Source organism: Tachysurus vachellii, chromosome 13 (assembly GCF_030014155.1).
Source record: "Tachysurus vachellii isolate PV-2020 chromosome 13, HZAU_Pvac_v1, whole genome shotgun sequence".
NCBI classification, from domain to species: Eukaryota; Metazoa; Chordata; class Actinopteri; order Siluriformes; family Bagridae; genus Tachysurus; species Tachysurus vachellii.
This window is the reverse complement of record NC_083472.1, coordinates 13,941,395-13,964,083: the sequence shown is the minus strand read 5'-3', so window position 1 is coordinate 13,964,083 and position 22,689 is coordinate 13,941,395.

Below are 22,689 nucleotides of genomic sequence, written 5' to 3'. Positions count from 1 at the left end.
GATCCAGAGCCTTATGCAGAGACTCCAAACACTGCCAAAGCAGATCCTCTGTCTTTTTTCTCCACTAAATGCCAGACTGTGCTGAGTGGGCTGTTGCTAGGATTTTGGTCAATGTTCTGCATCATAACATCCCTTCTCCAGCTGGTTTCAAAAATTCACACAAAGATTTGTTTACCTTTTTTGTCTTATCTTCTGAATCTTCCTGACTCACCTAGCCGTGCCCAAGTTAAAGTTTAGCAGAAGCACACCATGCCAACACCAAACACTTCTTCATTTAAAAGTTTTCATAACAACTACCTAGACATACTGAACTGGACCCATTAAGGATCCCTTAATTGTCTTGATATTTTCATAGTCCCAAAAGAATGTAACCCTAGACTCTGATTCCGTCACTTGCAAAATTCAATGTGGATTTTAATGTGGATCGGTGAAGGAAATGAGTGCCAGATGTCATTTCTGACTTTCTGAGAGATCATTACATCTCACTAGACAGCTACTGCCCACCTGAGCTGAACAGCCCCCAGTCAGTAAGGTGCTGTCCTGGACATGGACCACAAACACCACTCCAGGCAAAAACCTAAATAGAAAGAAGATTCCAGCTCTTCATTTCACAAGTTGGAACATCAAGACCATGTGTCTTGGCCCTACTGCTGACCTGCAGATGCATGCAAAATTGCTGTTTATGACAGGGAGCTCAACATCATCTGCCTACATAAGGCCCAACTGGCTTACAGCCACACCATCAGAGAGGATAATTATACTGTCTACTAGAAGAGAAGCCATGCTCCCCAACGTTGTTGAATTTCCCTTATAGAACACAGAGAGGGTTCTCTCCCTCTATCTGTCAATAAATTTACCACATCCTGAAAAAGCTGCATCACACCAAAAAGTAGGGCCACCCACACATTAACATCCGCTGCACAAGCAGCCCATTAAAGATACAGCAATTCACTAGCAACTTGTAGAAGGCTCTAGCTGAGGAACTAGGCTTGGCTGTACCACCAAGATGCCTGTAACTGAGGCAAAAAAGAAAAGCACTCTTGGCTTCATCTAGCACAAATGCACATATGGCCCTCAGGACACCTACATAAAAGGCCAGCAGATCACTCACTACTTCACTACTATATTCTAAGACTAGGGCAAAAGAAGATACAGTGTCGCTTGAAAGTTTGTGAACTGTTTAGAAATTTCTATATTTCTGCATAAATATGACCCAAACACCCTTGTCTTTCACACAAGTGCCAAAAACAGATGAAGATAAATAATAATTGTTAATTTTTTATTCAGAAAAATGTTCCAATATTATATATTTGTGAAAAGTATGTAAGTATGTAAAAAAGTATGCCAAACGTATGTAAACCTCTAGGTTTAGTACTTAATTTCAAGGTCAAATTAGAGTCCATCTGACTTCAGTCAATGAGATGACAATAAATAGAAATAAAAGGTAACTTGCAATCAACTAAAGGACTCTTTTACCAATAATTAAATTAAAAAGTATAATATTGTTGGCTGATTGTTTGATTGTGTTCACTTTGAAAACCTGATGATGTTTTGGGTCATTTTTATTCAGAAATTTCTAAAGGGTTCATAAATTTTCTTTATATACAAACACTGTATATAAAGACTAGGGTCTTTTCTTCTTTATCATGGTGAGTGGTCGGTTCTCAAGGGTGCATTGCGAGCAATTGTTCTTTGCAATATCTGCTCCCGCCTGGCTGCATTCCAGGCTGGAGTTCCAGGTCTGTCAAGGCAGTGCATCAGGCTGACTGTCTCACATTGGCTCAATCAAGGGATGTGGCATCAAGATGCTGTGCTTGCCCACATGGGTTACGTGTCTCAGGCTTTGTACCCTTCTTATGTGGATAGATCCTGGTTCTCACCTTGGGTCCCAGTGTTAGGGCATGTAATTGTCGCAAGGCTCTTCCAACGGATGCCTCCCTCTCAGGTTGGGAATGGTCATAGATATCTACCCTGCCCATGGAATTTGGATGAGCTCCTGTTTCAAGGCACACAGATTGCCTGAAGATGGCTGCCATAATGATTGACGTAGGGGATCACATAAAAGTAGCTCCTGGGTTTGAGGAGGAAGTGTTTAAGCAGTAGAAACACAGCCCCCATCTTCAGGCAATCTGTTCAGGTTAGTGAACCAGATCTTGCCCTAGGACGAGACCAGGTTTTTCTCGCTGAAAGCAATTTACATTCCAGAGGGTATGATCAGGTGCTTCTGAAGCTTTGTCTGTACACTTTCCATGATAGCTTGGCTTACAGGTGTCCTAGCTAGGGTATGCTGAACGGCTCCTCATTGACCCAACTCATTGGCTGTTGGACCCAATTTTCTTTCAAGACAGTGCTCCTTGGTAGATTCCCATCAGGAAGAACCTCCTCTCTTAGGCACAGGGGCTGATTCTTTACCCCCGCCCTGAGATTTGGAACCTCTTTGTCTGGCCCCTGAGGAAGACCAGATCCTAGACTCCTGTCTCCCAAATGAGGTTGTAGAGACTACATTAAACCTCTGGTGTAATCTGTGTCATCAGGATCTAGTTCACTGCCCTGTTGGTACAGTGCTAGAGTTTGCTCGAGCGCATGGGGTAAATTCTATCCCTTCTGTCTGCTTTGGCAGGCACAACAAAGCAATCAGGTCTCCAAGCAGCACCTTATGCAAGGTAGAGGTAGCTATCTCCTAAGATTATAAGGTGCTCTGTGTGGCTTGCCTTTAGTGATTATGGCTTGCTCCACAAGGTATATTGGCCTTTCAAGTAATCTGGACATTCCCCTCCAGGAGATTTGTGCTACTGTGGGTTGGTTCTCTCTGCACACCCTTATCAGGTAACATAACCTCGACTGAGACCCCACCCGTCGGTCCTGGGTTTTACAGGACTTATGCAAGCTGGAGTAATGTGACCTTGATGCCATTTTATGGTCTTTCTGGTGTGCTCCTCTTCATCATATGACCTCCTTAGCCAATTCAAAGATTGGCTTGATTTCACACAGAGCTTCAGAAACCACTTCCACAAGGACCGTTCCCATAGCCATGAGGGAGTGTTCTGTAAAAGAGATAAACCTTGAGAGGACTCAAAAGGAAACCAATCCTCATTTTAGTGACAGTGGAGGGTGTTATAAATTGTTATAAACACTGGAGAGTGTTATTGTGCATAAAGTTATTTTTTTACAGTCATATGCAGTCCAACAATTGTGAATTGATTAGGAGGTTGTTGTCATCAAAGACCACAAGTAATTGGCATCTCCGCTTTGAATATGTGAATCCTCATAAAACAGAATATAACTGTAGTTGGTACATCTCTAGATGCCTCAGGATCCTCACAGGGTTGGCCTCTACTCACTGAAGGTCCAAAGTTTTAATAAAGCAGAACATAACTGGAACTCGCACAATCTCTGGATGCCTCGAGATGGGTAGTAAAAAAGAAACAAATGGAGAGGAATTAGCCTAGCTGCTGTTTATCACTAGATGATAATGTGCATTTGATCAGATCTACTGAAGCACAGGGTTATGTAATGTATTATGTGTATGGATGGTTAAAGAGATACTGTATGCATTTAATCTACATTTAAATTGCGGGAGTGTGTCTGAGCCCTGAACACTGTCAGGAAGGCTATTCAAAAGTTTGAGAACTAAATACGAAAATGCTCTACCGCCTTTAGTAGACTTTGACATATTGGGGAATACAAGGAGTCTGAAATTTTGTTATCTCAAAGAGCATGATGGATTGTAGCATGTTGGAAGACTGGTTAGATAAATAGGAGCTAAACCATTTAGAGCCTTGTACATAAGTAGCAGCAGTTTGTAATCAATTCTAAACTTAACTGGTAGCCAATGAAGGGATGATAAAACTGGGGTTATATGATCATATATTCTTGACCTGGTAAGAACTTCCAACAGCTGCATTTTGGACTAACTATAGCCTATTTATTGAGGATGCAGGACAATCCCCTAGTAAAGCATTACAATAGTCTAGTCTGGAGGTCATGAATGCATGAAATAGCTTCTCAGCATCATATAGAGATAGGATGTTTTTTAGCTTCGCAATATTTCTAGGGTGGAAGAAGGCTGTTTTTGTTATATGGGCCATATGTTTTTTCACTCCCATTAATCTGGATAGTTCTCCATTTAAAATTGTATTGATCAGAGAGGGAGGATCTACTGTAAACCATTATAATGCCTGTCCATGAATACCAAAATCAACTCTAAAAAGTTTAGACTCCAAAAATCAATAGTCAGACAAATTCTGTTCAAATGGAATAAATTTAGGACCATTGGTTCCCTCCCTAGAAGTAGTCAAGCAACAAAAGTCACTCCAAAAGCAAGACATGTAATAGTCTGTTTGCTCAGAAAGGAACTTCTAAGAAATTAAAGCCCTTTTTTACTTTAGCTAATGTTAATGTTCATGAGTCTGCCAATAGGTGAACACTGAAAAACCTTGGTGTGCAAGGCAGAGTTGCAAGAAGAACTCTCCAAAAAAGAACATTGCTGCCCATTAAGTTTACTAATGGAAAAATAATATGTGGAAGAATGAGACCAAAATAAAACTTTTTGAAGAAAGGAAATACTAAATTCCAGCATAAGAATCTTATACTGTACCTTCTGTGAAACATGTACCCCTTTTCCACCAAAAAGAACCAGGTACTGGTTCAGAGCTAGTGCTGGTTCAAAGTTGGTTCCACTGGCGAACCTTCTAAGAACCGGTTTGCCTTTCCATTGGCTAGAGAGCCATCACAGAGCCAAGTCTGACGTCACTGTATACGTGTCACGTTTCCCAGCAACGTTAGCGCAGCAGCGGCAAACTGTCATGTGTGCTGATAATTGATCATATTGCGGTAAAGTAAAAGTGTATTAAACATTGGTATACTAAAGGTACATTATCAAATGCTCTAACAGTAGCCCCACCCACAGACCCTGACACAAGCGGTTCTTAAGTCTAGACCAGCAACATTTTGGTGCTACTTAAGAACCACTTTTCCTGGTTCAGAGCCGGTGCTTTGGGTGTCGAAAAAGAAAAAGAAATGGTTCTAATTTAGGCTCTGGCTCTGAACCAGCACTCAAACTGCCTCGGTGGAAAAGGGGCAATGGTGGTGGTAGTATCATTCTTTGGGCTTGTATTGCTAAATCTTTGCCAGGACACTGAAATGTGACTGTTACAATGAAGTCATCTGTCCATGAACTGAATCTCAAGTGAAAATTGGTCATACACCAAGAAACAATCACACGCAGCCAAGACTGTCTATGAAAGAATGATAAAAGAGGAACCTAACAGAAGATAATGTACTCCATGTATTCATAAAACACATTAGACCCAGGGCTCATCTGGGAGTATAGATGCAAAGATATAGACATGTGTGGCTGTAAGCACAGAGAGCCTGAATTCATTCAGCATGCTCCTTTGAATTATTGTCTTGTACCTTGCTAAAAGAATCATTACCATAAACTGATGTAAGCTATTAAATCAAAAAGGGTCTGACAGCAGGTATAGGCCAAAAATTCAAAAGAGCATGTAAGTTCATAACTTGAAGGTGCATATTACTAGGGATGCACCGATACCACTTTTTCTCTTTTGATCCGATTCCGATACCAGAGTTTGCCAGTATCGGCAGATACCATACCGATCCGATATCTGTGCTCCTTTCTACCTTTACAACTAAAGAATGTATACAACTCCTTTAGTTGTTAAGATTTATTTGTTTCTGGTAAAGAAATACAAAAATGCCAGTGGGTGTCAAACTCAAATTCACAGTGGGCCAAAATATAAAACTGAGATAAAGTCATGGGCCAAACTGAATATTTATTGAAAAATTAACTGCAACTGATATGTAATGTTCAACCTTTTTCATATGGAAACAAACTTTAGTTTTGCTTGAACACAGGATTTGGAACAACCAGAGCTTGATATTACAAACACATAAGAAATTACATTTGAAATAAAAGACACATCAGTGATGTTCATTTCTTATTTAAATAAATAAAATACATTATGCCTTTCACTGTATCATTTTACATTCCTTTTTGAAGTGGATCTTTTTCAAAACCAACAACAAAACAACCAAAAATAATAATTTCATTCAATGAAAATCCAACTTTTCGACTAGTGTCTTCTTATGTTATATTCTTTCGTTACAGACACGTTAGCTCCGCACACAAGACAAACAGGTCTGTCCTTTATATTCGTGAACAGATAATCTGCCTCCCACCTGTCTTGAAAGCTCCTATTGTCCATATTTCGTTTGGCCATTTTTGTGGAGGGTGGAGTTAACTTGCCCGATGTGACTGTAGCATGGTTGTTAACGACTGTCAACAGAGAATGAGGGGTGCTTGCTGTTCGTGACAACGCGTAAATATAGTGGCAAGGCATTCTGGGATTTGTAGTTTTAGCGGAGCATGCGGCTAGCCAGCTGTAATGCACATTTGATATGATCTCGCAGGACAAATATAATTACACCTGAGTTTGACACCCCTGATCTAAACCATATATACAGTGATGCTTCGAGATACGAGTGCTCTGACATACGAATTTTTTGAGATACGAGCTGTGATTTGGCCAAAATTTGGCTTCAGAGACGAGCAAATTTTGGCCGCCGCCAAAAAGATCCCCAACAACCACGTGTGCTTTGTTTCCCCCGCCTCAGCTTCCCGCGTCTCACTCGGTTAAAGCTGCCTTTCCACTGCACACGACAAACGACGGCAGATAAACAGGAAGTCATTCATTTCCTATGGAGAGTCGCAAAGGGGCTGCATGAGGTGCCGACCAACTGTGGATAAGTAATTTTCGGATCCGTTTTGAGCGTTGGATCCGTTAAAAAATTTAAACTTGTGCGACTACAGCGCATCTGATATGCCGACCGGACAGGTTTTTATTAAAACGACTGGCAGATGTTAGTGAGGAAAGAGTGACAAAAAAAGGAAAAAACAAGTGAAGAGAAAAGCGATAAAGAAAATTAAGCAAAATTAATGTAAAGAAAACAGAAATTGTAGCAATTAGTTCAGTTAAGAGAATTTCAGTTCAGTCAGGACCACTTTGTCAAATGAGAATTTATTAGATGATATGCATACAGTTAGTGTTGGCGGTATGGTTCTGTTCTGGGCAAGAATCCACGCGCCCGTCCATGGGTTTCCGGCATGGTGGAGTCAGGGTTGGAGGAGGGAGTTTAAATCGCAGCAGCAGCGAAGCGCTAGAGCGGCTCTATGAATGGGAATTTAAATGGTTGGGTAATATGGATGTCGTAACCGGATTGGTGCGCGTCGTGGACAGCTGATTAACAGCTGATGCACGGCCTGCCAGAACTAACGCGATGCTTGATTTAAGTTTGTTAATTTTAGTGAAGTTTAGTTAAGTTCCATTTAAGTGTAAAGTAGCATTAAGAGTGTACAGTAGCGAGTAAGTGAACGAAAGCAAAAGTGTACGTACGAGACAAAATTCCTCCTCAACCTCCGTGCGCATCTTCCGTAAAGTAAAACCAGTTTGATTTTTTAACATTCTCTTTTATTACTGTATGTTTTTATACAATATTTGTCATTTATAAATACAGGTACTGTAAATTTTTCATATTCAAAACACATAAACAAAACAACTGGAGTGGAATTTTGCGAGCTGGAACGGATTAATGGGATTTCAATTCATTTAAACGGGGAAAATTATTTTGAGATACGAGCAATTTGAGATATGAGCAAAGTCACGGAACAAATTAAACTCGTATCTCGAGGCATCACTGTACTGCAATTCTCACTCACTCACTCATTTTCTACTGCCTGTGCGATGGGCACCCTGGACGGGGTGCCCATCGCAGGGCACACACACACTCTCATTCACTCACGCAATCACACACTACGGACAATTTTCCAGAGATGCCAATCAACCTAACATGCATGTCTTTGGACCGGGGGAGGAAACCGGAGTACCCGGAGGAAACCCCCGAGGCACGGGGAGAACATGCAAACTCCACACACACAAGGCGGAGGCGGGAATCGAACCCCCAACCCTGGAGGTGTGAGGCGAACGTGCGAACCACTAAGCCACCGTGCCCCCCCTCTGTACTGCAATTATTCATTTCAATTATTTTCTGAAAGAAACGCAATATTTTAAAGTGAATCTTAAATTAGAACTCTTGGAACACAATGCAAAATTAATTAAACAGTAAACCTTGCACTCATCAAAAAAAAGTGCAATGCAACATTGCAACAACCAATGGAACAACCATGTCTAAGAATATAGACGTCACCAATGACATAAACCTGTAAACCTTCCAGGGCCGCGGGTGACACTCACCTCCGTGCCCTCTCCCCCGTCCCCCTTTGTCCTGCACCCGGTTCTCCCCCTCTGGGGGGGTGTTTCCGCGGGCAGGTCCGGGGGCAGGCAAGGGGGCGGGCAGGGTCAGGGTCATCTGCTTTGACGGATCATCCTTTTTCCGCTTAACTTGCGTGAACTCCATGTGTTCTTTTGCATGATGCTTCTGAAGATGCTTGATTAAATTTGTCATATTGTAATTCGAAATACTACATCCACCTCTTGAAACTTTGGCTTTACAGACATTACAATTTGCAGTGCTACTCTCTGCTGAATCAAGAAGAAATTACTTCCAAATGAGCGACGTTTTTTTTTTTTTGTTTGTTTTTTTAAGCCCAGCCACCACCACCCCGACTTCGGAGGACAACTTTATTTTTATTCATATGAAGATTTAACAAACATAAAAATAAAAAAAAATTTAAAAAAGGGGATTTCAGGGGGGGTACACACCAGCTGGGTACGCATATACAGACAGAGAGACAGGCAGACATAGACAGACATAAACAGACAAATAGACAAACATACAGATAGATAGAGACAGAAAAACAGAGAGACAGACAAACAAACAGACAGAGACAGACATAGACAAACACACAGACAGAAACAGACAGACAGACAGGCGAGAATTTATGAGTGTAGGGTTGGTATATCTGTAGGTGTGTCTATTAGTTATTATGGGGGGTAAGGATAGGGGTGGTTGAGGTGAGGTGGAAAAGAGGGTAATGGGAATGCACTTGGTTCACATTAACTGTTGAATTTGTAGAGAGACTATGAATGGTTTCCAGGTTTCTTTAAAGGCAGATATATTATTATTTTTATGCGCAATGGTTTCTTCTGTCAAAATGAATTCTGTGATTAGATTAGTCCAATGGTTGATATGACAAGATGATTTCGATTTCCAGTTTTGAAAGACTATTTTCTTAGCGACAGCTAGAGAGACAAGGACTGAGGTTTTATATTTGAGAGGGATGGGGGTATCTGAAATAACTCCTAGAAGACAGAGTTTAGGAGACAGTGGAACTCTGCAGTCCAGGATTGAAGACAGTCTGTTAGTTACTGCAGTCCAGAGAGAGTGAACGGGCTGGCATAGCCAGGTAGCATGGAGATAGGTGTCTGTGTTCCCAGAGGTGCACTGTGAGCGGATATCTGTGTCAGATAGTCCCATTTTAAATAGTTTACTCTGAGTGATGTGGTTTCTATGGATGGTTTTATATTGTATGAGTTGTAAATTGGTGTTGGTAGTCATGTTGAAGGTGTTTCTACAGATCTGTGTCCATAAATCCGGGTCTGAAGGTAGCGTGAGGTCAATATCCCATTTTTCCTTGGGCAGGGTAATTGTGGGGTTAGATGAAGTGATGAGTCTGTACAGTTTAGATATGAGTTTTCTTGGGTGGTTGGATATTTCCATTAACTGTTCGCTGGTTTTAGAGGGCTGTAAGGTATTAGTTAAAGTTATTTTACTTTTGAGTAAAGATTTAAGCTGGTGATAGTGAAGAGATTGGTCTTTCTCGATTCCAAATTTCTGGATAATTGAGGTGAATGGCATAAATTTGTGATTTTCAAATATGTGGTGGAGGTGGGTGATGCCCTTTTGCTGCCATTTAGGAAAATGGATCGATTCATTGTGAAGATGAAAGTCAGGGTTGTGCCAAATTGGGGTGTATCTACATGGTGCTAAAAGTGATTTTGTAATTTTATTGGTTTTCCACCAGGCTGCCAGAGTTGTTGAAATTGTAATATTATTATAGAAATCTAGTTTTTTGATTGACTGTGGTAAAAAGGGAAGGTCTGCGATTGAATTCGGGGAGCACAGATATTGCTCAAGATCAAGCCATGAGTTGGAATATGTATGTTGTTGAGTCTATTTATATAAGTGCTGTAGTTGGTTTGCCAGGTAATTTGCAAGAAATTTGGTGCTTCAAGTCCACCTAACTGTTTTGAGTTTTGGAGTGTTGTAAGTGCTATCCTCTGTTTTTTATCTTTCCAGTAGAATTTAGTGGTGAGAGAGTCCAGTTTTTTGAACCAACAGTCTGTCAGAGTAGTCAGAATCATTGAGAATAGGTAATTAATCTGTGGGAGAGTCTTCATTTTAACTGTTGCGATACGGCCTATGAGTGTAAGTGGGAGCTTGTTCCATCGTTTATAATCATCTTCTATACTCTTGAGAAGTGGGGCATAATTGAGATTGTATAGTTCTGACATCTTAGGGGAGATAGAAATACCTAAGTACTTGATGTTGCCTATGTTAAAGGGGATGGAGAGATCATGAATTGCAGAGTCCACACCGTCTCCTGATAGCGGAAGTATAGTTGATTTGTTCCAATTAATTGTATAATGAGAGACTTTAGAGAATTCATTAATGAGGTTGAATGTTTCGCAGAGTGATTGGGATGGAGTTTGTAAATATAATAATAAATCATCTGCATAAAAACTAATTTTGTGTTGAGATTTGTTGACTTGAATTCCTTTAATTTTTTGGTTTTGGCATATTGCTACAGCAAGTGGTTCTATGAATATGGCAAAATGAGCGACATGTTTAACGCGCTGAGGTAAATGGAAAGGGTGCCTGCTAAACGTGCCTGTCTGTCGCAGGCAGTTGTGCAACATATTTCCTGTAAGATTTAGTATATCTATTTTCATTAATGCAATTTAATATATAAGTCTATTTTTCTTATAAGTTCAAGCAATAGTCTTTGATGTTTGCTGTTCATTAATCAACCACCAAGGGTATCGGATTTGGATCGGTCACGCACCACTGATACCCGATCCACTCAAAATGCTTGGATCGGTGTCGATACCGATCCAAAAAAGTTAACACGGAGCAAGATGATCAAGTACAAATTTAAACAGTGTTTAGTAGCAATGATTAGTAGCAATAAATAGTTTTTTTCAATGGTAATTTTTTTAATATCAGACTGAAAATTCTGAGAAATTAATTAGAATTGATGTCTAAAAACAATGTACAAAGAAATATACTGAGAAATATTTCTCTCACTCTCCCTGCAGAGTGCATGCTGGGAGTAAGTATCTATCTTTCTATCTTTTTTGATAGATTTTTTTGGTTAACTATGCTTTATTTATTAATTTACTTATTTATTTTTAATTTTTTTCTAACTTCTCAGTACACCGATAAAGCTCTGGGCCTCAGCGCCGGCATCTAACTTGAGAGCATTGCGGCCCAGGGCTTTCTCTAAATACAGAGAACTCGGTGTACAACACACTGGCACCACTGTGTAAGAGTAGCGACCAGTGCTAGAGTGGAGGGTGCAGCCTGGCTGCTGGGGAGGTGTTTGGGCATGAGAATGCGGTGGCTGCGGTGGTTCTTTTTCTGAACACCATAGAGACCATACTGGGCCAGAAGGGGATTGCAGTCGTGGGTTCACTTACTGTACCCATGCGTTCCGCCTTTCAACCCCTTCTACGAAAGTTTACAATGTCTAACGTACCTCCCTTTATTAAGATTAGACTCTGGAGAGGGAGCTCTCCCGCTTTGACAAGCTCATCTCCCCGATAAAAATTATCTCTATCAGGAGTAAGTCTGAACTGGTGAAGCATGTGGTGTCGTTGAGAAAGTTCACATACATGATCCTGAACAGTAACATCACTGATCTGGAGCGAACATTAGCTTTCAAAATAGACAGTTTCAAGTAGGTTATCAATCAACCGATTGTGGCAGGATAGTTTATTGTTGTGACGTCAGGTAGTAATAGCCTATCGGAGAGCACCGATGCGTATAAGGGAGGGTGTCCGGTTCATGGTGATTGAACGTGCGTCATTTTGAGGTGCTCTTCCGGTTTTCGGTTCCGTGCTTCAACAGAGGCCGCTGGGTGTTAATGGTGCGGCTAGCTCCACGGCGGTTCTGTTTTGTTCCAGTTACTTTCAGTCGCCTGGGATGTAAGAGGCTGTTAGCAGCATGGTTACGCTGTTTTGTTGTGGTCGTACAATAGGCTAATGCCGCACGTATGCGTCATTGTAGTGTTTCGCAACGGAAAGAAAAGGGTCAAAAACAAACTTTGTTGTGACAGACTGTCTTCCCTCAGGTATGTGAGTTTGTTTTATCCATTTTACGTGGGACGCTAGTTTAAATGCCAGGGGGTGTAGTGTTAATTGCTTTGTATTTCCCCCAGTCAGCGTTATTTCGTCACCCGATGTTCATCCGTATCTGGTTTATTACCGAACCAGTACTGTATCTGTGATTTGGTGTGGCGGACGGCTGTATTTCTCCGGTATGCACTAGCATTTTATTTAAGGGTTTTTCTGTGGGTTTTAGATTTTTTTTTTTTAATTGCACTTCCTTAATGTGCGTAATATTTTCTGTTAGGTTCCGGGGAATTTCTGCTGTATGTGCAGTTGATGCTGCATATTGTTCCCGGGACAACGCTGCTGTTTTGTTCCGTGCTAATTTTTGTGTTCCGTGTTAAATTGCTTTGCTCCTCGCTAAATTGCTTTCTCTTGTAATTGTTTATTTTTGGTTTCAGATTTGTTTCTTGATTTATAGCCACACTGTTACCTTCTCTCTCTTGCACTGTTACTGTGCTTTAAGTCCTACCTTGAGGTAGGAAGCCTTTTGCTGAAGTCAGTGTGGTAGTCAGTTGGTTTTCTTGGTTTGAGCATTGTCAATTTTAACATGTATTGTTTTTTTGTTTTGTGTACTCTCTGCAGGAGCTGTAGGCCAAAAGGCCGAGAGGCCTGACTTTCCCTCTTTTTGAGTGTGTTTCTGTGCACCGTGTGCTGTGTGACCACCGACAGAAATTTCACTGAGCACTGAGTGAGTGTGTTGTGATTGAGCACATGCATGGTGTGGATATTTAAACCTACTTCTGTTTCAGCCTGTCTTGTGCCGATCAGCTGCAGCCCTGCATGAGCTTTTGATTTTCCTTTTTTTGTTCATCCTGAAACTTTATTTTACGGGTTGTCAATAAATTAAATTCCATTTTTGTACCAACGTCTCCTGCTCATTTATTAATTGGTAGAACGAATTTGTGATCCTTATAGTATTGTGAGGTGATTCATATTTCCCTGGGTGAAAGTCCCAGGGTGGCGTGGTCTGTCATTTACATATTTAGGTTTGCATATTGTGCTTTCCTTCCATTTACCACTCCGTCACACAATCAATCAATCAAATTTTATTTATAGAGCACCTTACAACAGCCAAAAGGAGCACAAGGTGCTTTCCAGTGAAACAACAATAAAAATTAAAATCAATAAGAACACAATGAACATAAAATAGAAGTTGAAACAGGGTCTACATGTTAAAAGCTTGTATGAATAAATGAGTTTTCAACTGCGATTTAAAAACATTCAGCACAGTGATGGATCGTAAGTGTGCTGGAAGTGCGTTCCACAGCTTTGGTCCCTTGATGGCAAATGACCGGCCTCCAAACTTCTCATATTTGTATTTGGGAGTGACCAGAGAGGTATGTACAGAGGAGTGGAGAGATCTGGCTGGTTGTTAGACCTTTATTAATTCTGTGAGGTAGGCTGGGGCCAGACCACTGATGGCCTTAAACACAAAGAGAAGGACCTTATACTCCACCCTAAACTGCACCGGAAGCCAGTGAAGCAAGTGGAGGACAGGGGTGATGTGTGAGCATTTGGAGGTGTTGGAGAGAAGACGTGCTGCCACGTTTTGTACCATTTGAAGCCGATTGAGAAGTGATTGATTTAGTCCAGTGTAGAGAGCATTACAGTAGTCAATCCTTGAGCTGATGAAGGCATGTATAGCTTTTTCAAGGTCAGCTTGAGACAAAAATGATTTTACCTTGCTGAGTAGTCTTAGCTGGTAAAAGCTTGCCTTCACTACTGCACTGATCTGCTTATTGAAGTGCATACTCTTGTCAAAGATAACACCCAGGTTACGCACGGTAGGAGCAAACTGAGGTGTTAGAGGACCAAAACTAAGAGAACTGCTGGGTGAATCTGGGCTAAACAGGATGTACTCAGTCTTTTCTTCATTCAGATGAAGGAAGTTCTGGGAAAGCCACTGTTTGATATCCTGAAGGCAATTATGGAGCGGGTCCAATGCAGAACGATTTCTTGGGATCACAGGAAGATAGATCTGGAGGTCGTCAGCATAGAAATGAAATTGAACGTTGTGATTGGAGATGAGTTGACCAAGTGGCAGCATATACTAGAGTGAGAACAGAGTAGGACCAAGAATAGATCCTTGAGGCACACCAGATGACAGAGGAGCAACCAAGGAAGAATAATCATTAAGCATTACTGAAAAGGTTCTGTTAGTGAGGTTATGTTTGTATCGACCAACTCTATGTAGTTTTTTTGGCTGTGTTAAAACTATACACCTGGTGCACGCGTGTCCCCAGGCAGCAGGGGGGAAGACGGTACATCTGGTGAAAGCAATGTTTTGACCCAGGGCAGGGCTGAGCCAAAAAGAACTGCTCAGGTGGAAGGTGATATTGGAGCGATTTCTCCGGCCTCAGAAAGAGCAGAATCATTGAGAAAATGCACAATTTTCAATCATCGAAGTGTTAAGCACTGAAAACGACCCTTACAGGAGTGTAATGCAGAGCTTGACACTGATGTTGTTGTAAAAACACACAGAAAAGCACTAGTGGAAATTTTTCTCTGTTGGAGGAGAACACAGACACTGATGATGGAAAATAAACAGGTTGTCTTTAAATCACCATCAAAAAGGTGCAGCAATGAAACATTCAAAAAAGCATACAGAGAACTTGTACAAACTGAAAGTGATGCAGAAAGTGATGTGTCTGATGCAAGTGGAGGAGTGGCAATTATAAAAAAAACTTTCACACCAGTTTCATTGAGCATAGAGTAGATACAGTAGTGAAAGACAAACTGTTAAAATTCCGAGCCCAATTTTAAAATCAGTTTCTTGTTTTTATCTGTGTTTTATTTATGCTCCAACCTCACCAGTAGAATATGCAATAGCGGCCTGTAACAGTGTAGAGTTTTTTTATTGGTGAAGGAATGGTCTCAATGGCCAGTTTTTAGTCTCAATGGCCATTTTTTGGGGTTTTTCTTACCAAATCAAATAAACCTCCAAGACTGAACTAGCAATACCATCAGTATAAAACTCTGCTGGAAGGTATAAAAAAAAAAGAGACACTTTTTATATATGAAACAACTGCTAGTTTCAGAATTTCATGGAAGAGATAGGTAATCATGCCATTTAAAAACTGACAATGACTCAGTTGTTCAGACATTTAGGTGAAGTTTATTTTACCACCTAGGTACCATAACAGAGAAGAGTATTGATGCAGATCTTCCTTGTACCTTGTACCTGATAGTGTGACCTGTCAAGCAGTAATAAAAGCTTTTAGGTAAGGGGGTGCTGGTCCATTTTTGGTTTTGTTGGCAAGCATAAAAGCCCCACATTGTCCAAGTGTTAATTAACCTTCCTGTTTTCCTCAGGACAATTTTGACCTCTGCTGGAAACTTAATGTGTCATAACTTGGGTTTTCTTCCACATATTTGCCTGAAAATTACCAGGATTTTTCCAAATGATGAACTATGCAAGTAAAATTAATTTTGTCTATTTTTGTTTAACTATGTGTTTTTTAAAATAAATACTTTCCTCCTCAAGAGCATGAGGTCAAATTGACCCGGCCACATTTAGTGCTTTTTAGTGCATTTAGTCACTTTTGCTTTTTTCAGCGCAATGAACATACATACAGACACAAAAATGTACACATAAAATGTCCACTAACACACGCACCCAAAACACACACACACACATGCACACACACACAAATCGGGCATTGCATTTCATTAGGCCTCCAGAAAAAAAAGCTACATATTTGTAAATATTTCACACTTTTAATATGCCTTTGCCTAGCAGAGGGCAAAATATTATCTACAGTACCAACAAGCTTCACACACACACGCGTGCACACTCAAGCATTGGGCATTGCAATTCATTGGGCCTCCAGAAAAAACAAAAGCTACTCATTTGTAAATATTTTGCACTTGTAATATGCATTTGTCCAGCTGGGGGCAAAATCTGATCTACCGACAAGCTTCGCACACACACACACACACACACACACACACACACACACACACACACACACACACACACAAGCATTGGGCATTGCAATTCATTAGGCCTCCAGAAAAAGCAAAATCTACTCATTTGTAAAGATTTCACACTTGTTACAGTATTTGCATTTGTGTGTGTGTGTGTGTGTGTGTAATGTGATCAGATGACATCTGGTAGGCAAAATAGACATAACAAGTGTAAAATGTTCACAAATGTAGGGCTGATCACACAGAATGGTGATAATTGTATATTTGATTTATAAGCATTCAAGTCAATTTGGCCTGGAAAAAAACAGGTTTTACTATTTGCTGACATTAAAAATGGTCAAAATGGTTTCAAAACAATCTCCTGGCTTTGAAATATACCAGCCTGTAATTGTGCATCAACTTTTGAGTGGAGGGAGTGCAGTAATTGCTTCATAAGATCAAGAACAAATCAAGCAGCTACATTTTTGATTATTTTCACAGGCTGAATTGCACTGAACAAGCAAGGAACTGAGTATTCTGGCCCAGGGGTAGTTACCCTCTTTGAACATTTATCTACCATCTTTTGTCTTTAGGAAGCGCTTTGTGTATGTTGGTGTCTATTGTCTGTCTTATTGTCTAAGAATAGTGCAAAAGATGTGGGAAATGAGAAGCAAGCAAGAGGACATGCTAAGCAATTAGGTCAAATTGCCACCACATTCTCTGTTTGATTAGCTCCTGGTGATCACCGTTATTAAGCTTAGCTTAGACTGGCTTTATGAAAGGTTAGCGTTTTCAGCTCTGAGCTTAACAATTGTTACCTAACTTCACACCGCATTCCACCTCCATTCCGGTGTCTCCAACTGTGGTGTCAAGGCTGTGGAATGATCCATATTCTGCCTGTTTATTCTCCTCAGCTTTATAGGGAAGGTTTCTTATATCCTATATAAGGGTGGTCTGCATTCCTGCCTCCAGTTCAGGTTGGCATATCAGAGTCTGCTCTGGGCAGAGACCATGAAAACAAATTTCATCTCAGGGCATGTAAATTGGGAGGCAGCATCCTGTTGAGGCAAGTGCTGAGGCCTGGGGAGTGGTGTTTCCTCCACCTGGGGAGAAGTGGATGTTTGCCTCCGAGGAGTCAACCCACTGTCCGCTGTGGTTTTCCCTTTCTCATTTGGCCCCTTTGGGCCTGGTTTCTCTGGTACAGACGTGGCCGCGGCTCTGCCTGTATGCCTTTCCCCCGGTAGCTCTGCTCCTGAAAGTTCCAGGCAAAGTGCACCATGACTGAGTCAACTGTCCGTAGTTGCTCCTTGTTTACCCTCTCGAGTTTGGATTATAAACCTAGTCTCCCTTCTGGACGACACTCCATGGGAGGTTCTCGCCAGGAAGGATCTTCTCTCTCAGGCACAGGGGCAATCCTAGAACCCCACCCCAAGATGTAATAGCTCTGGGTCTGGCTCCCTGAGGGGGTCCAGTTCTTAGAGGCAGATAACTTATCAGAGGTGATGGAGAAAAACTAACAATCCTCTGAGAAGTTTATGACCCTGTAGATGGCCCTGCTCTTAGTCTTGCCTCCCTCAAAAGCCTAGAATTTGCCCCTAGCATGTCCAAGGCTATACTGAACTCCAGGGCAGGATATGTCCACAAGTTGCCGAGGATGGCGGGTTGTTCAATCGTCCTACAGGCCCACTGTCCTCTGCCCCACAAGCTGGCGGAGCAGGAGAGGCAGAATTTGCTTTACCCAGTGAGGGCCTTAAGAACTTTTTTCACATTTGTGTGTGTGTGTGTGTGTGTGTAATGTGATCAGAATCAGAATCAGAATCAGAAAGGTCTTTATTGCCAAGTATGTTTCCACATACAAGGAATTTTTTCTAGTACAGGAGCTCCACAGTGTAAACCTGTAGCAATGGTAAGACATGAACATATAAATAATAGACAGTTGTATGTGCAAATTGTAATATAAGTGTGCAAATTAAAGTAAAGATGTGCAAATTCAAATATAGATGTGCAAAATAAAATATAAATGCGTACTTGCAGACAATGTAAGAATAGGTATTGTTCTGTGTATGTTAGGTGTCCATCAGATGTATGTTAAGTGTTCATCAGATGTATTGCCTGAGGGAAGAAACTGTTCCTATATCTGGTCGTTTTGGTACACAGGGCTCTGTAGCGTCGGCCAGATGGCAACAGTTCAAATAGTAAGTGTGCTGGATGTGAGGGGTCCAGAGCGATTTTCTTTGCCCTTTTGCTCACTCTGGAGAAGTACAGGTCTTGGAGTGTAGGGAGAGTTGTGCCAATGATTCGCTCAGCAGTCCGAACTACCCTCTGTAGTCTCCTGAGGGATCAGATGTGATCAGATGTGATCAGATGTGATCAGATCTCATGGTGTAACTCCTCCTCCCTGTTTGTCTGTTTTAGGAGTCAGAACAGGGGTAATTCAGTCTCTAATCAGTGCCTGGTGCACTGGGTGGTACAGGCTATTACTCTGGCTTATGAGGGTGGTACAGGCTATTACTCTGCCTCTCGGCATCAGTGCACACTTCCAAGATGGGAATCCAAGATGGCGACTGTGAGGTTGGCTGTCTTTATGACTGCTCCGATCACACATTGTTTGTTTTTGTACCATTTTCTGCACTTTTGCTATCCCAGACATCTGCATTTCATATGACAGAGACACTCTTATTTCTATTGGTGTACAACAAACACACCAACCTTTGTTTTAAAACCCGGACCTGGCCGCTGGCGGAGCGAGATACTGAGGAACAAAAAAAGATGTGACATGAAGGGACGATCATGAGGAAAACAATCAGGAACAATCAGCATCAGGAACAAGGTAAGAGCATAAGCACACCGCCCTCCCCTGCCTAGAATCTTGTTAGCCAATGTCCAGTCTCTGGAAAACAAGCTTGAAGACCTCTGGGCCAGGATAAAGTTCCAGAGGGACATTTGGAACTACAATCTTCTCTGCCTTACTGAGACATGGCTAAACCCACAGGTGCTGGACCATGCCACATGGACAGGACAATGGAGTCAGGGAAGACAAGAGGTGGTGGAGTATGTCTGATGGTAACCAACAGCTGGTGACCCAGTGCAAGCATTGTTCCTCTCTCACACTCCTGCTCTCCCAATTTGGAACGCTCTACCTTCCTCGGGAGACTGTGACATGATTGGGCGCAGCTCTGATCACATTAACGTGTTTACAGAAGCAGTCATGGGATTTATCTTTAAACTTGCAGATGATACAGTTTGCAAAACCATCATCAGGACATTTTACAACCAGAAGCTGTGGGTGAGTAAAAACATCCGTGACTCTCTAAGATCCTGCTGTGCTGCCTACAACATGGGGCTCACTACCAGGAACATGGACGACTACAAAGCTGCATCCTACAACATGCGCAAAGCAGTGAAGGCGACAAAGCAGTGCTTTGAAACTAGAGTCACGGTTCCAACATGGTGGCAGGAACTGAGAACAATCACGGACTACAAAGCATGATGGGCTTTAGAGCAGTGAATGCAGACACTTCTCTGGCAGACGAGCTGGACACCTTCTATGCTTGTTTTGAGGCTGCAGCTAACAGTGCTAGCAGTACACATGCTGAGAGAGCTGGAGAGGAAAACGCATTCACAGAGCATGACATGAGAAAGGCGTTCAGGAGAGTAAACACCAGGAAGGCAGCGGGACCAGACGGCATCACAAGCCAGCACCAGTGTTCAACAAGATATTTAAGCTCTCCCGTGAGAAGTCTGTAATCCCTATGTGCTTCAAGCAATCCATCATCGTTCCTGTCCCGAACAAACCCCAGCCTGCCAGCCTAAATGTCTATCTGCCTGTAGCAGATAGTCATTTGACCTCTGTCACGATAAAGTGCTTTGAAAGACTAGTAAGAGACTTCATCACTTCCTTATTACCTGACACACTGGACCCCCTTCAGTTTGCATACCGTTTCAACCGCTCCACCAAGGATGCCATCGCATATTTGCACCATAAAGCTCTGAGCCTCTGGTACATCAGAAATGGGAATTATGTGGAAATTGACAATGTTTCAGTATTTAACACCATAATTCCCTCCACACTCACCTCAAAGTTGAATGTCCTGGGACTGTTTTGCTGAGTTGGATATCCAGCTTCCTGTCAGACAGACCACAAGCAGTTTGGGTGGGACTAAATATAGACTTGAGTCAAGGGTAGATGTGTCTGTGCAGCCTGTCTGAGACCCAAGACCAAAATGGAAGTTGATGGGACCACCCTGCTGACTGATCTAAGTCCAGTCTAGTGGACAGAGCCATGTCAACAGGCATTTGCTCAGGTCAAAGCTGCATTCCCCTGCTGAAAAAGCCAGCATATACCAGCATGAATTCCATGCTGGTCCAGGGTGGTTTGTACTGGTTCATGCTGGTATAGTGCTGGTATAATGCTGGTATATTGCTGGTATAGCTGGGTGGCCAGCATAGTCATGGTGTTTTCAAGCAAAACGGGGCTGGTATAGATGGTTAACCAGTATGATCTTGCTGGAATGAGCTTTATGGGAACAACCTTTATTTTTGCTTGTGTATGTTTCTATGTAACACATTAATATAAGATTAAAACACAATATATTGGAATATATTTAATTAGAAGTGTGTTATTTCTTTTGCTCCCTCTTTTGAATAAAGAACTGAAATAACAAAGCTCAAAAAGCTTTTAATAAAATAGAATAAAAACATTTAAAAATCGTTCGTTAGGGATTAAAGTGTCTCCACAAATTAAATATAGTAATACCAACAAATGTTGACTTCCCAGGCTCCATGAGGGAAGCAGCATATAAATTATACAGAATGATGTTTTTTGAAAGATATATATATATATATATATATATATATATATATATATATATATATATATATATATATATATATATATAATCCATTTGTCTCAAATAAGAAGTAGTTGTTTGTCTGTTTTATTAGTAAAGTGGTAATGTGAAGAGATATTACCCAGCATCAGCGCTGCTATGCAACCTTTAAAACAACTATATTCACGAAGGTAAATGCAGTTTCTGCACTTTCCTAAAATAAATCTTGCAATGTTTTCTACTACATTATATACCTTACAGTGTTTATCAAAATTAGTATAAGTGCACGTGTTCCAGATCATCATGTTTTTGCCACCGTAATTAGGATTTTGTTTTGGGGTAAATAAAAAGCTTCCGCTTCTACACGACGAATCTGCTGATCACTGGGAATCAGAATGTTGGCATACGTGAGGTACCTGTATGACGGCGGCACGGAAGTTGTTTCAACTAGCGAAATTAAGGACATTAACTACGACATGTTTGACCAAACTCAGGTTTATTGGGTACGATGGAAGCAAGATTTCTTCAGGGCACAAATACTGATGCTTAAAGGTACAGTATGTAACTTAAGCAGTAGCTGTTTTATCGTAACTCCTTCACTGCACAATATAAACAAATGAGTGATATATAGTTTTGTTTCTTATTTTGTTTCTATAATTTTTCAGAGAATAAAGAAGACATAGAGCAGGAGTTCTCTACAGGCAAACGACTCCGGGTAGCACCTCTTAAAAAAACATGGTCATCGTCACCACATACTACTTGTTCCTCGCTAAAAGAGAGAGTGGACGCTAAGACCAAAAATGTGTGTTGTAAAGGTTATATTGTGTAATGTTATTTGTGCAGGTGTGTATATTACAGTGTGATGGCAAATGTCATTGTCCAATAAATATTTTAAACAAACTTATACATATATGTATAAGAAAGCCATGTAAATGATAGGAATATCCAGAATATTTTTCTTTATTAAAAAGTGAATTGCAATTCTCTAGAAAATTGTCTTGGTCTTTATTTAACTATGAGAATATGCACTAAGAAATGTGATATGTAACAAATGGGTTTTGTTGTGGTCTTGCTGGGATTATACTAGCATCCAAAAGACAACATATGTTGGCCAGCACACCAGCATCCCAGGCTGGTCGGCCAGCACACCAGCATCCCAGGCTGGTCGGCCAGCACACCAGCACCTAATGCTGGACCAGCATACCACCATCCCAGGCTGGGTGCCAGCACACCAGCAACCAGCACCTAATGCTGGATCAGCATACCACCATCCCAGGCTGGTCAACCAGCACACCAGCAACCAGCACCTAATGCTGGACCAGCATACCACCATCCCAAGCTAATCGACCAGCACACCAGCATCCCAGACTGGTCGGCCAGCACACCAGCAACCAGCACCTAATGCTGGACCAGCATACCACCATCCCAAGCTGGTCCCAGCATGCCTTATGCTGGACCAGCAATGCTGTTTTTTTTAGCAGGGTCTGCAGCATTTACTCCTGACTTATGCCTCAGTCTGGGGCCTGTATTGTCCCAGATGGTGAAGGGGGAGGACTGGCCCATGGCATACACAAGCTCTGTGT